The 14,980-nt window shown below is 39.6% G+C and overlaps 1 protein-coding gene across 10 annotated transcripts in view; it reads right to left on the bottom strand.

Moving 5' to 3' along the window:
• The window catches only part of LOC131439293 (potassium voltage-gated channel protein Shab), a 347,162-nt gene that overhangs the window by 280,702 nt on the left and 51,480 nt on the right, over nt 1-14,980 (bottom strand). For 9 of the 10 annotated variants that reach the window (XM_058610145.1, XM_058610142.1, XM_058610144.1 and 6 more), the window contains exon 2: nt 3,683-4,830. The gene's annotated coding sequence lies outside the window, so the exon portion shown is untranslated. The remainder of the gene's footprint in view (nt 1-3,682; nt 4,831-14,980) is intronic. The other variant, XM_058610141.1, reaches the window with a different exon arrangement.

The following is a 14,980-nucleotide window of genomic DNA, read 5'->3' on the forward strand; positions in this document are numbered from 1 at the left end:
ATAGGGGAGGAGGCGTAGCATGTGTCCTTAACAAGAGGGGTCATGACAGAATTTATTCTAATTTGACGATTTATTGAGGGCCAATAAAACAGGAAGTTCAATGTGAAGCTAATAGAATTACCCAAAAAACGATACATCTTACTCAGTACATATATTATTTGCCCTTCAGATGATCCCAAGAGCATTTTTTAAAAGGGGGTGGGGGGTGTGTTGGACAAAGTAAGGGTCTCATCAAGGGAGGTGCAAAGTTCAAATTATTTATATGATCGAACATAGCTCCAAAACAAATTAAAAGATTACCACACCTAACTTGGCACAAGTTATTATTGCTATAATCAGGCCCGTACCCAGGATTTCATTTCGGGAGGGGCCCAAAGATTAAAAAATTATGTTACTGAAGATTGCTTATGTACCTAGTTCTCGGTGTGCCTTTCACGGCTGTTTTTAACATACACTTTGAACTTTTCCACTGGAACTAATATTGTATTACATTTCATTACGTTTACTGTCTTGTTACATGTCTGAGACATTCTAAATAAATATTTTTTTTTGATTTCGGGCCCCCTCTCTGGGTACGTGACTAGCTATAATTGCTATAATTCAAAGGTTGCTATGAGAATTTTTTTAAGGGAAAGGGGTGTAATAAGTGTTTGCTAACAGGCACAGGTATTCATACAACTAAAAGATGGTCGTAACTATATTTATACGCGTAACTCAGTAAATCATCACCTATCTTGTCACAGGCACTTTTTGCAATCCAGAGGTGGTCATAAGAGTATATTTTTATTTTTTCTCGACGAGTTTAGATGTTCATTGCAAAGGTGATCGAAATGGTGAAGTTTGTAGCAAGTGCCACTCAAAAGGAGTGTTTATTATAAAGTTTATCTTATTTGTCGACGAACAAGGGGAAGGGAGTTGAGACTAGGAGGAGAGGGTCTTAAAAATCAATTTTCATCTCTCATCATTTGTAAAACAAGAGAGTGAAAGAAAATTTTCAAGGTTGTGCTAAATAATATTGCTATTGTTAATTTGAATGCAACTGCAATTTCAAAAGATCTGGTTCCATTTTGCTGGGGAATTCAAAGAACTAAGAGACAATAAAGGATGTAGCCGGGTTTGCATATAAAAACTGCCCCCAAATAGAAAAATAATTGATATACGCTGTTTGAAAGGGTTTATATTGGAGCTGATTTTCCCAAAATTTTAACCCTTTAACTGCCATGTTGGTGGAGTTAGGATGGTTCAGTAATATCAGACTTTAAAAAAATAAACCATTCGGAAAACCATGCATTTCCATCAAATTGTCATCATACGATGGAAACGCATGGTAATATGTTTCAGTATGAAATCAGTTAGTTCGGAAATCAAATATCACATGCCCTTAGAACTAAATACCATGCGTTTCCATCTACAACTTGAGTTCAGGGCTTAAGAAAGAAGTTTCATAAGGAAGGACCAGTGAGAGAAACATGAATCAGAACTAATGAATTGACATTTATTTAGGTTTTAATATATTGTTAAAGTTTATTTTACATTTATTGTATTCAAATCCTAGATAGCAAAGTAAAGCAAAGCAAAGTCTTGGCATTACATTCCTTTTGTGGAATTTGGCCTTTCTGTTTCAACAGACTTCACAGCCGATTCTTAGTGTACAGAATCATTGCATGGCTAGTACTATGGATCCTACTGACACTAAGAATCCTTCCAGGTCGGAGCTCGAACATACGACAACTGGCTTGTAAGACCAGCGTCCCATATATTTCAAATCCTAGATACCAAGATACCAAAATCAAGGAAAAAAATAAAATATAACACCTTTCTACTCGAATAATGGCGCATTTTTTCTCATGAAATACATTTTGAAAAATTCTGAAAAAAATCAGAAAGATTTCCCATAATTCCAAAAATATTCCTAATTTTTTTCATTTTTTTTGCTAAAGAGGTTTTTGAAAAATTTAAATAAAATGAAAATCAGAAGAACCACCTTAACTCCACCAATATGGCAGGTAAATGGTTAAAATTTTGGGAATATCATCTCCAATATAAACCCTTTCAAACAGCGTATATCAATTATTTTTCTGTTTGGGGGCAGTTTTTATATGAAAACTCGGCTACACCCTATTACCTGTCTGAGAAAGCGATTGCATGTAAGTTTCAACATAATTACGAAACAACTAAATAAATCGCCACCAAGTTTGGCACATGTACCAAAGGTGGGAATCGATATTTTTTGTAGAGTACAGATAATTTCTACACTACTCAGAGGTTGTCATAAGGATAATTATGGAGGAGAGCTGTAATAAGTTTAAACAAATGAAAAACTAACAGAAAAGATGATTGGAAAAAGATACGCTCAGAGACAGGACTCGAACCTGCGTTCTTATGCATTCCGTGCTTACGCGCTACCATTTCGCCACTCTGAACTTTGTTATTAGACACTCTAACACTCAGTCAGACATAGTAAAACGTGCATCGAACATGGTCCACATCCTGGCCGTTTCCCGACCGATACCTTATATCCAAACATCTTCTCTGTTCATCAAACACTAGTCTTCTCGCTTTATACCTATTGCTCCGATCAAGCATTGAGTAGGAGAGTGAATTTATAATCGCTTGTCACCTTCTACTGGTACCAGTCGCTGTTAGTTTTTCATTCATTTGGCTTCTCCAATATATGTTTCCGCTCAGTTATTGCAAAAAACTGAACTTAGTTATGGCGTCTTTACGTCAAACAAACTAAAATTAATGAATCGTTGTAGAAAGTTTACTAAAATTAGGAGTTCTTGACAAATTCAAATACTACTTTTTTGTCAAAGGATATAATAAGGATATTATAAGAGAGTGAGGGAGTGTAGCAAGTGCTCTAAACATAACAACATAAAACTGACCCGGTTTGACGAGAATACCGTGAAAATTATGATTATTGTTGAGAAACTGGCCGCTACCGATCTAGAAATGTAAGGAATATTGTTCAATCTGGTTGCCGTATAAGTTGTGTTTCACTACCCAGATAACCAGTAAGCACTAATAATGGCATTAAATTAACTATTTATGAGCACCAAAAATGCTTAAAGATCTATATCTGCAAATTGAAAGCTTATCTGTTGTAAATCAATCAGGATTTAGCTTTCAGAATGCACACCAGCTATAAATAAGCATCATCTATGAATAGCCGTATATTTTGCCAAAGTCGGCTTTAATTCAGTCTCAAGTGCGATTGAAATGCCAATTAGCGATTATTTGCTGTCATAATGCGGCATTAGTATGTGCTTATTGGTTACCGGGGTACAATCAGAGTATTTCACTGATTCAGCTAGTTTATCAATATACCATAAAACCAAACCCAAGAGATAAATTCAATAAAAAATAAAAAATCAATGTATAAAAGTTTCATATCGATGTTGGTTTTAATTCAGTTTTCGATTTAACTATTTTCTGTTTCAAATCATTATTGATTTACATGTTGTGTGAATTTCATTATTTTTTCCGAGGCAGTTCGAATAATTCACGATCAACTTGTTCAAATCAAACATGTTTCAACATGAAATCATTTCTTATTTAAATTTGGTTCATCGGATTGTAGCTTCCCAAGATGCTCACCAAATGAAATAAAGTATTCTAAAAGGGTAATTTCGATCATTATCCACCTGTTTAGACGCAATACTGTCTTTTATTTACTTACTTTTTTATTACACCTCACTACCCCAGTGAATGTGTGTCTCCTGTTGAATGTATGTGTGTTTGTGCGCGGGCGCACCTTCACGGGAGATGTACAGGATTCTCTTCGGTCGCGTTAGTGTTTCCTTTCCAATTGCCAGCACCTTTCACGCAATCTTTCACCCACAGTATATCCTTTGACATCGTGCTGGAAAACTTTTCGCGGTGTCGTCAGTACACCAACCGTGCTGTATATTAGTGTATGTGATATCTGAGAATGCTATTTATTATTACGAAGGGTAATAAAAATGGAGCCACGAGAATCCACCACACATACCTTGTTCATTCAATTTATTATTGAAAAACGATATCAACCTGACCGATGGGATTATATACACTTTACGGAATCCGGAATGGCCACACTTTTTTTCTAGAAACACTACGCTACTCTTGAACGGTATGATCACTATTTTGATTTTATTTCAGAAATTTTTTTTCTGAACTATTATTATCTACACAACATTTACCACAGATAGCTTAATTTTTCTTTTTGCAAATTCTTTCTTTTGCACTGACCTCCAGCGTTCTTTGATTATTAGAACCTTCGTGGTCGGGTTATTAGTCAAACTAAGCAATTATTGAATTATTGGACAGTTCTAATACTATGTCACGTAATTGAGTATCACTACAAAGCATAGGCGATTAATGATTTTGAATAACGTAACTCAATTTGGCTTACTTCCCGTCGATCTAAGGTTTCAAATTTAATTATGAAAGTAATTCGAATTATTTTCTCATACACTCTGACATTTAATTCGGATGGACGCTTTAGCTTTCATGCTTTCTCCCGTTTCCAAGAAGTGTCACAATGTCTGTACTGTGAATTCCGTGTAACGAGTATAGTTCCGCTATTCCCGAGCGATTTATATTCACAGTTTTTTTACGTCATGTTTATCACCATTTAATTGCGGCTGCAGCAAGCAGTAGTAGGAAACACCACCGCTTTCTCCTGGGAGGCTCCTTTCCGAGCTGCGGAGCACGAGCCGCCGAGTGCAGACCGAGTGATGATGACTCACGCTAGTGCCTCGGTTGGCCCCATCTCCATTGTTTCTGCGCTGGTTGCTGTCGCACCTGGTTGGCAGTGGGGATGATGAGTTGTCATCACCGGCGAGCCTGTTGAAAAGATCAATTTCAAATGTAAAATATGTGCATACTTAAATGACGCCCGTGAGCGTTCTTACACTACTAATTGTTGGTTGGTTATGCTTCGAGAAGAAAAGATGTGTTTATCGGTTTATGCTAGCTTATAGTACGAGAGTACACATGCTTGTGATGTTTTCTCTATGAAAATTTTTGTCTTTACTCGTGTTATCAGCTACTTTATTAGATATTTTGTTTATTTATTTATTTATTTATTTTTATTTGAGAACAGGGAAAAGCCCACTGGAACTAGTTTCTGTCAAACTTTATTTTCAACAGGTATAAAACTTCCTCAGATTACAATCATCCAAATGACACATGTCAGATGAAAGTCGAAAGTACTGAAACAGTGATTGAACACGCGGAATATAGTAGCAAAGGGTTCGTTGAAACCGTAATTAGTTCTAGCGCGAAGAATCCGAAGAAAAGTGTAGGTGAGAAGATTACGACGATGAATTGTAACAGCTTTAAGAGCTCAGAGCAATCAATTCGTGACTGAAGAAGATCTGCAACAAAATCTGCTTTGCAAACATAGCGGTGGACAGATAATACAAAGAGGTCAATCAGTTTTCATCTGACTTGGTAACTCGGAAGGCTCTACGGGCTTCTCCATGAGAGACGATGAAGTGCGAAACGGACAACTTTGCGTTGGATTTGTACCAAAGTGCAATAAAGTGCTTTCAAGCAGTGTGCATATCTTCAATGTCTTTAGTAACGCGTAAAATGAATCCTAACTGGTTAAAGACTTTGGAGATAGTAAATTCATAATGCTCCTTGAAATTCAACCTAGAATCTAAGAGTACACCCAGATCTTCTACCGATGATCTGCGTTCGAGAATAGTGCGAGAAATATAATAGTCAAACTCGACTGAAGACTGTTTTCGACAAAAAGAAATGATCGAAAATTTAGAGGCATTTAAAACCATTCTGTTGAATCAGTTGTTGATACGATAGTATGAAATATTCATCAACAAAATGCAATTTCATGCATTTGATTGGAAAATTTTCAATCGTTGAGATATAGAGCAATTCCACGCCAAATCGTCCAGACATGGCGAAATTCTGGCACCACCCCTTGCATGAGACTTTACACGTGTGATCGGTATAGCAAATGAAGTATTTTTCACTGGTCTAGAGATTTTTTTCACTTAAGATTAATTTTTGAAAAGGGCGTATGCGATTTAAGACACATTATTTTCCAACAATTATAACTATAAATCTATAGCTTCTTTGGAAAATATGCCTAAGAAGTTGTAGGTAAACATTAAACTTTCTAAAAAAAATATACACTGAAAAAAAATCTTTCGATTTTTCGTGAAATAGAAAATAAAATTAATTTTTCGAAATTTTAAGTTATTTTACCGTACGATTTTTTAAAATTTTATATCACAAAAAATGACAAGTTACTAGAAAACTAATGAATGTTTTAGAAAGCTGGAGAGATAATAAATAAATAAAAACCCCTGGAAAAACTTTTTAACAATTTTCGAAAAATGATGTTTTTATGAAATACGTTCAATGAAAAAGCTCATAGGAAGCTACTTACTAAATACAGTCATTTCCGACATATATGAGGAACTAAATCAAGCAAATAGATATTTCATGAGAGCAGTGTTGGTGATTGTCGATAATTTGGCAGAAGCCGCTCGATATTTCTCTACATTGTATACAACATTTTTTCAATCTGGTAGAAAATGCTACAATAACTCGCTGCCTCTCAATGCATGAACCATGAGAGAATTTTTCTACATTTCATCGTTTCACTTCATACTCTGAGTATTTCACGGCCCTTAACAAATATATACAGTCTGGCAATGATCGGCGCTGTGTGGAATTAATTTACCAAGAGAAAATTGTAAGTTGAAAATTATCGCAGAAAATCGAATCGATGATTCTCATACTAGGTTACAATATTTCAAAACTCTGGTGTGGAACATTCACAGACACTTTTAGAGACACAACTTATACAAAGGTTATATGCATAAAGTTAGAATATGCGGCAAATACTATCGCAATTATTCACTGACCGTACAGAATCGGATCGCAAAACGAGAATGAGCGACCGTTGGTTGCTTCAGAGAGAATCCCCACAGCAGCTTACTAACTCGTGACGCTCAGACAGGTCATCGAGAGAAATTCGCTCTCGCGCTGGTGTCCATTCTATGTTAAATGAACCATGCCGTTTTTTTGTTGCTGAGATGATATCCGTCTCTCTTTGATGGCGCTGATTGAATCGTGTGAAGAGTTAGTAGCGAGCGTTCTTTGATACTATCCTATTTGATAAGGATGGCTTGCATGAGAATACGTCTTTTTTTCAATAAATCTGCGGGTTCTCCATCGCCAAATTTATTATTTGTGTAATCCTCATGAAAGTTTGAATAAATCGTTTTACGACATGAAGACGATGCGAGTAGCTGTTTTCGAGATATTTTGAAACATTTTGACATATAAACAGCAACGGAAAGCTAAAATCCCTAGCTAACAACAGAATAAGATAATAAGTTGATTCAATCGATTGAAAAAATCTATTATCAATTTAGTAAAGTGATATATTTTGGCCATTTCAAAAAAGGTGTTAGGTTACCGGCACCCCAAGAAATTTCACTAAAAATGGAAAAATATAAGTAAAGACCGCAATTATTCAAAGAAAAAACGGATTTTTTTTTCGTAGGCATTTTGGACAAAAGTCTTCATTGTCTGATGATAACTTCGCATTGGCTCTCTTGGCCGATGATTTGGATAGTGGCGCCTTTGGTGTTGATTTGGCCGGTCTTCCACCGATTGAATTGAATACGTTGATGCAGTCGAATTTATTGGCTTCTTATTCACGACTATTATAAGACGAAAAGATCGCGCCAATTTTCAAAAGTCTGTAATTTCTGATGAATGTCTGCAAACAATCGAAGTTTCAAAAGTCTTTAGACGAAAAAAGGTTTACATGTAAACTAAGAAATTTGATAATTTACAGACAAATTTGCACATTTGGCATCTCTGCATATCACTGACAATTTTTCGCGATTTGTCGAAAAAAATGGGATACCGGTAGCCGAACACCTTGGGGTATCGGTAATCGAGATCAATAGACATTTTGAAAATGACGGAAAAAAACTTTGGTTGCGAAAATATTGATAGCATCCGGTATTAAATCACGAAATAGATCGATTTCATCTCATAAATATTCAATCCACTTACCTTTTCGATTGATGCTTTTCAATTTATGACACTATAAAAAAGTCATGAAAAACTTTTGAATTGATTTTCACGCAATTAAAATTTGTTTTGAGCGCTACAAAAAGTACAAGCGTCTGTTTGCTTTGGTATTCACACAAAAAAAAACGTGCTGCTATTACACACACACATGACATTTGTCAGAATGACGCTATCTGCTTTCTGTCACAAGTTACGGTGGGGTGCCGGCAATCGAACACTGCCGGCAAACGAACATCTTCCCCTATTCTAGATTGAATCAGTTATAAATTTAGAACGCAAAAGCTAGCATAGGCAGGCTCATCTAGGTATGATAAGAAGAAAGAAATGAATTCTATTTTTCATTCTACTTGAAGGGTTCGAACACTAAATTCGAGTTCCCAAGTATGGTCGTATAAAAAGTGTAGTTCTTCACCACACTATGCTACTGACACCGGCAAAATAGAATTCAAATCTTCCCGCCTAGATACGATCACGCGATTATTATTATTCATAATTATTCATAACAATCACACACATTTGTTCACGCCCACTATTAGTCCTGATAGAAACGTAGTTTCGTTATCCTGGCATAATTCTTCTAATATTATCGTCATTGAAGAACTGTAGTACTTTACGTTTTATATCGGGATCCAATGGACCACATCAACATTTTTTGTTAGGAACAGCCAATACTCCATGCTCTTTAACATTTTTTTTTACCAGTGAGACCATGTATTTTATCATATTAAATTCTTTCATCGTCAGTGGAACAGACCACGAGTTGGGTAAAATTTGAGTACCCGTATTTTATCATCTCTCAAGCAATCCGGTTCGGTAAATCTCGCCATGAATTTATCAATGATTTCGTCGAATGCTGCAGCCATAGCTTTCACTGTCTGAAATTCTTCATATTCATTTGGTGGTGAATAGTTGAACAGTTGTTTCCTGATGCCTTCAACGATTTCGGAATACTTTCCTTGACGATAGTTATCAGATCTAAGGTTTATAACTACTATAGAAGATACATTAATTTCAGAAATACCTAAGCATTTCGTTTCCTCAAATCATCCGCTAGATCACTGTGTTGGGAGGATGCTGATACGAGTAAAGCTGCTGATGGTATTTCTTCTAAATCATATCATCATACCTCGATGTAGCTAGCGGTATTTCTTCTGAATTATTTCCCGATGTTGCTGGCGAAGCAGTCACAAATCACACTCACTGAATACTATAGTTTATTGATGGTAGTTTTCACACTTAGGCTTTGTATTTCAAAAATGTTCTTTTTTAGTTGGGTGTAGGTAGCCCGGGCCCTGTGGTGGAGGAGGAGCACTATGAGGGAAGCTGAGCTGCAAGCAACCGGGCGGGTCATAGGTGGTGGATAATGCTTAGTCGCGATAGCAACTCGTTGTGACTCGCGACCCGAACCATGTAGCGGGGGCTGACTGCAGGTGTGGGTAGGACGAGATAGTGGGCCCTACACGTTCTAGGCCTAAAAACCACAAGACCTAAAGCAGTTGGCCCTGACAAGGCGAGTTGGCGCCGCCTTTCAATATGCACCTGGCCCAAATCTCTCTCTTCTCGCGGTCCTTCAGCGTTACTGCAAGGTTGGCGCAGGCCTAGCTAGCCGCCCATAAAAAGGGCTTGCTCAGGAAGTTCAACAAGAAAATTCGGATGGATCTAATCGGCTCAGACCTTTGCGACGAAAACGGACAAGAGATTGGAAACTCGGTACGTGGAACTGTAAGTCTCTCAACTTCATCGGAAGCACGCGTATACTATCCGATATAGTGAAAGACCGCAAGTTCGACATCGTAGCGCTGCAGGAGGTGTGTTGGAAGGGGTCTACGGTGCGGGTCTTTCGCGGGAACCACACCATATAACAGAGCTGCGGCAACACACACCAGCTGGGAACAGCTTTTATGGTGGTGGGGGAGATGCAAAAGCGTGTGATCGGATGGTGGCCGGTCAGCGACAGAATGTGCAGGTTGAGGATCAAGGGCCGGTTCTTCAATATCAGCATAATTAACGTGCATAGTCCCCACCTCGGAAGTAGCGATGATGACAAAGACGAATTCTACGCGCAGCTGGAACGTGAATACGATCGCTGCCCAAGACATGACATCATGATCGTCATCGGCGATTTCAATGCTCAGGTTGGCCAGGAGGTGGAGTTCAGACCGGTGGTTGGAAGGTTCAGCGCCCACCAGCAAACGAACGAGAACGGCCTAAGACTTATCGACTTTGCCACCTCCAAGAACATGGCCATAAAAAGCACCTTTTTCCAGCACCGTCTCCTGCACCGATACATCTGGAGATCACCCACGCAAACGGAGACACAAATCGATCACGTCCTGATTGATGGACGGCATTTCTCGGACATTATCGACGTACGAACCTATCGGGGCGCTAACATCGACTCGGACCACTACCTTGTGATGGTTAAGCTGCGTCCAAAACTGTCCGTTGTGAATAACGTACGGTACCGGCGCCCGCCGCGGTATAATCTGGACCGACTGAGGGACACCGAGGTCGCGACAGCCTACGCGCGGCATCTCGAAGCAGCGTTGCTAGCGGAGGAGGAGCTCAATGATGCTCCCCTGGAGGACTGCTGTACCAGAACTAAAACAGCCATCAGCAATGCTGCGGAGAGCGTCCTGGGATACGTGCCAAGGAGTCGACGGAACGAATGGTTCGACGGCGAATGCCAGGAGATATTGGACGAGAAGAATGCAGCACGCGCAGCGATGTTGCGACAAGCCACCCGTCAGAACGTGGAATCGTATCGACAGAGACGAAAGCAGCAAACTCGCCTTTTCCGGGACAAAAAGCGCCACCTGGAAGAGTCGAAGAGAGAGGAGATGGAGATGCTGTATCGTTCTCAGGATACACGGGCGTTCTACAGGAAGCTGAATGACTCTCCCAACGGCTTCATGCCGCGAGCCGAAATGTGTAGAGACAAGGAAGGTGGCATCCTGACGGACGAACGTGAGGTGATCGAAAGGTGGAGGCAGCACTACGATGAACATCTGAATAGTGCACAGGCGGACAATCAGGCGTTGGAGGAGGAAGATTATGTCAGTGTCGCAGCCGACGGAGATGTACCAGTGCCCACTATGAACGAGGTTAAGGAGGCTATCCAACAGCTCAAGAACAACAAAGCAGCTGGTAAGGATGGTCTAGGAGCAGAACTCTTCAAAAGGGGACCGGAGAAACTGACGGAATGCATGCACCGAATAATCGAAGAGATCTGGGACAGAGAACAGCTACCGGAGGAGTGGAAGGAAGGGGTCATCACCCCGATATACAAGAAAGGTGACAAACTGGACTGTGCAAACTACAGGGCAATCACAGTGTCAAATGCCGCCTACAAAGTGTTATCCCAGATCCTGTTACGGCGCCTATCACCACTGGAAAATGGATTTGTCGGGAGTTATCAGGCCGGGTTCATCAACGGCAGATCAACAAACGACCAAATCTTCACTATACGGCAAATCCTCCAAAAATGCCGTGAATACCGGGTCCCGACGCATCATCTCTTCATCGACTTCAAAGCCGCATAAGACACGGTAGACCGTGTAGAGCTATGGAAAATTATGGACGAGAACGGCTTCCCTGGGAAGCTGACAAGACTGACTAAGGCTACGATGGATGGTGTACAGTGTTGTGTCAAGATTGCGGGCGGTTTCTCGGAACCGTTCGAATCACGTAGGGGATTAACACAAGGTGATGGGTTGTCCTGCCTGCTGTTCAACATCGCACTTGAAGGAGTTATGCGAAGAGCGCGGCTCAACATGCGGGGCACGATTTTCACGAAGTCCGGACAATTCGTGTGCTTCGCTGATGACGTGGATATAATCGGTAGAAACAAGGAGACGGTAGCAGATCTGTATACCCGACTAAAGCGCGAAGCGGCACGAGTAGGATTGAGGATAAATGTGTCTAAGACAAAGTACATGCTGGCTGGCGGAACTGAAAGCGATAGGCAACGTCTGGGCAGCAGTATTACGATCGACGGCGACGAGTTCGAGGTGGTTGACGAGTTCGAGGTGGTTGACGAGTTCGAGGTGGTTGACGAGTTCATTTATCTTGGCTCACTGGTGACTGCGGACAACGACACCAGCCGGGAGATCCGGAGGCGCATTATATCCGGAAGTCGTGCCTACTATGGACTCCACAAAACATTGAGATCCAGGAAACTTCACCCCCGCACGAAGTGCACCATGTACAAATCACTGATAAGACCGGTGGTTCTCTACGGGCACGAAACGTGGACAATGCTCGAGGGGGACCTGCAAGCACTCGAAGTCTTCGAAAGGAGGGTGCTGAGAACGATCTTCGGTGGTGTGCATGAGAATGGAGTGTGGAGGAGAAGAATGAACCATGAACTAGCGCAACTCTACGGTGAGCCAAGTATCCGGAAAGTAGCCCAGGCTGGAAGGGTACGGTGGGCGGGACATGTCGTGAGAATGCCGGACAACAGCCCCACCAAGTTGGTGTTCACCTCTAATCCGGCAGGTACAAGACAAAGAGGAGCGCAGCGTGCACGGTGGCTGGACCAAGTGGAGCGAAACCTGGATAGTATCGGGCGCCATGGGTCGAGTTACATGGAGAAGAATTGTTGATCAGATAAAATCTTAAAAGATGTAATATCAGAAATATATATATATAGGTAATCTTTTATATCGTAGGTAAACTTTTATACTTAATAGTAGGTATTTTTTAAAAATGGCGGCTACTCCCTTGCTGAACGTAGGATTTTTATAAACCAGTGATTTTTCTTCGATTTTGTTTTTAAAATAATCAGAAAAACAGCTGCTCGCATCTCCTTGATGTCAAAGATTACAAATATTTAGAATAATTTTTTTCTAAATTTCACGAGTATTACAAATATAATAAATTTGACGATGGAGAACTTAGGAAGTAGCTTCCTATGAGCTTTTTCATTGAACGTAGCTTGGAAAATAATATGTCATTGCTCAAATGCATTTATTCATAAAAACATCGTTATTCGAAAATTGTTCAAAAGCTTTTCCTCGGGAATTTTTTTTATTCATCATCTCTCCAACTTTCTAATACATTCATTAGTTTTGTTATAACTTGACGTTTTTTTGTGATACAAAATTTTAAAAAATCGGAAAATTAATTTAATTTTCGATTTCACGAATAATCGGAAGATTGTTTTTTCAGTGTATATTTATTTAGAAAGTTCAATCGATTACCTACAAATTCTCCTTAGACATATTTTTTGTAGAAGCTATGTATTTCTAGTTATAATTGTTTGATAATAATACGTCTAAAACACATACGCCCTTTTCATAAATTAGTCTTGAGTGAAAAAAAATCTCTAGACCAGTGAAAAACACTTCAATTGCTACAAAGAACATACATGCAAAGTTTCATGTAAATCGAAGGGGTCGTGCCAACAGTCAGCCGATTCCACATGGAATTGCTCTGTTAGATTAGCATGAATTTTACTGGTTTCGACTGTAACTTGAACTTTGCTAGCAGGTACTATTTGCTGTATGAATTTAAATGCACATTTTACCTGCCAAGCAGATGTGTGCTTCTGTGGTTCAGTCGACTAACAGACGTACTTTGTGATTCAATGATTCTCTGTTTAGGTCGTGTGGCGGTCGCAATCAATATTCATTTTTTTTTATTTCATATAATGGAGTTTTAGTCACAATATTGAATGTTCTTCCACGCAAATCTGCGTGAACTGTGAGGTTCCATTTATGTGCATTTGATAATACGTAAAATCACATGTTTTTCGGAAGTGTGCATCATTGGGAGGATCGAAAATGTTGCTTCCCAACTGCAATTAGCTAACTGCGCAAATAACTTCTGAAAATTCCATTTTCTATTTTTTTCAAATTTTGACATTTCAAGGAGCATAACGCATCAGTGCTGTGGGGCATACCACTGATTTGTTACGAGGCATATTATATGGCTGATGGGGCATTATGTTCAAGGCAAGCGAAAAAACTGAGAATGTGGTCGTTTTGGGAAATGTGTTTTTTTTTTCAATATATTTTCATCACTTCTACCAGGATCATTACGAAATTATGTTTCTCAACCGTATTCAGGCACGTACCCAGAGGGGGGGCCCGAGGGGCCCTGGCCCCTCCCGAAATGAGAAACAGAAATAAAATAAATGTTTGATTCGAAGCGAACAGTGTCAAAACTAAATAAAATGAAAATTAAATACGGGGCAAAATGAACGACAATAATAAAAGTACACTTAATTATTCTGGATGACTGGAATATGAAAGTGCACGAGCTTACCATAGTTGAGCAAGATTCTGCAAGGGGACGGGTATAGCGTGATGGGTAAGTCGATGTCTTTCACGCAGCCCGCCTGGGTTCGATTCCCAAACCCGAACATAGGATCAGAAAGTTTTTCTACCCCGAAGAGGCGAATGACCATAAGGTTAAAACATCTATTATTGAAAAAAAAACAAAGATTCTGAAAATTCGAAAGATATCCTGTTGCTGGATCTCGCACATACTTATTTAGGACTAAAAAGACAAGCGCAAGTGCACTTCGAGTACAAGTTTGGCTGGATCTATTATTATACGCCAGAGAAATGAATGATTAAACGACAATGGACTGAAGTCGTCGCGGCATAAGTGCCTGGAAAGGAGGCTTAATGGGTCGGAAAGATCATGATGCCTGTTTTCTGGGATTGTCATAGTATAGTTTTGGAGTACTAAATTGATTAAAGACCGAAATCGCTGTGAAAGGGTCTTACATGCAGCACATGAGCATCGATACCATAGTTAAAATCAACGATTTAGTGCTCCAATTAATTGCCCATCCACCTTGTTCACCTGATTTGGTCTACTCGAACTGTTATCCATTCCCAAACCTAAAGACATCTCTGAGAAATCGATGTGAATTTCGTTTTGGAATTTTAGGCCGCTAATTTCG

Source organism: Malaya genurostris, chromosome 3 (genome assembly GCF_030247185.1).
Source record: "Malaya genurostris strain Urasoe2022 chromosome 3, Malgen_1.1, whole genome shotgun sequence".
Taxonomy (NCBI): domain Eukaryota; kingdom Metazoa; phylum Arthropoda; class Insecta; order Diptera; family Culicidae; genus Malaya; species Malaya genurostris.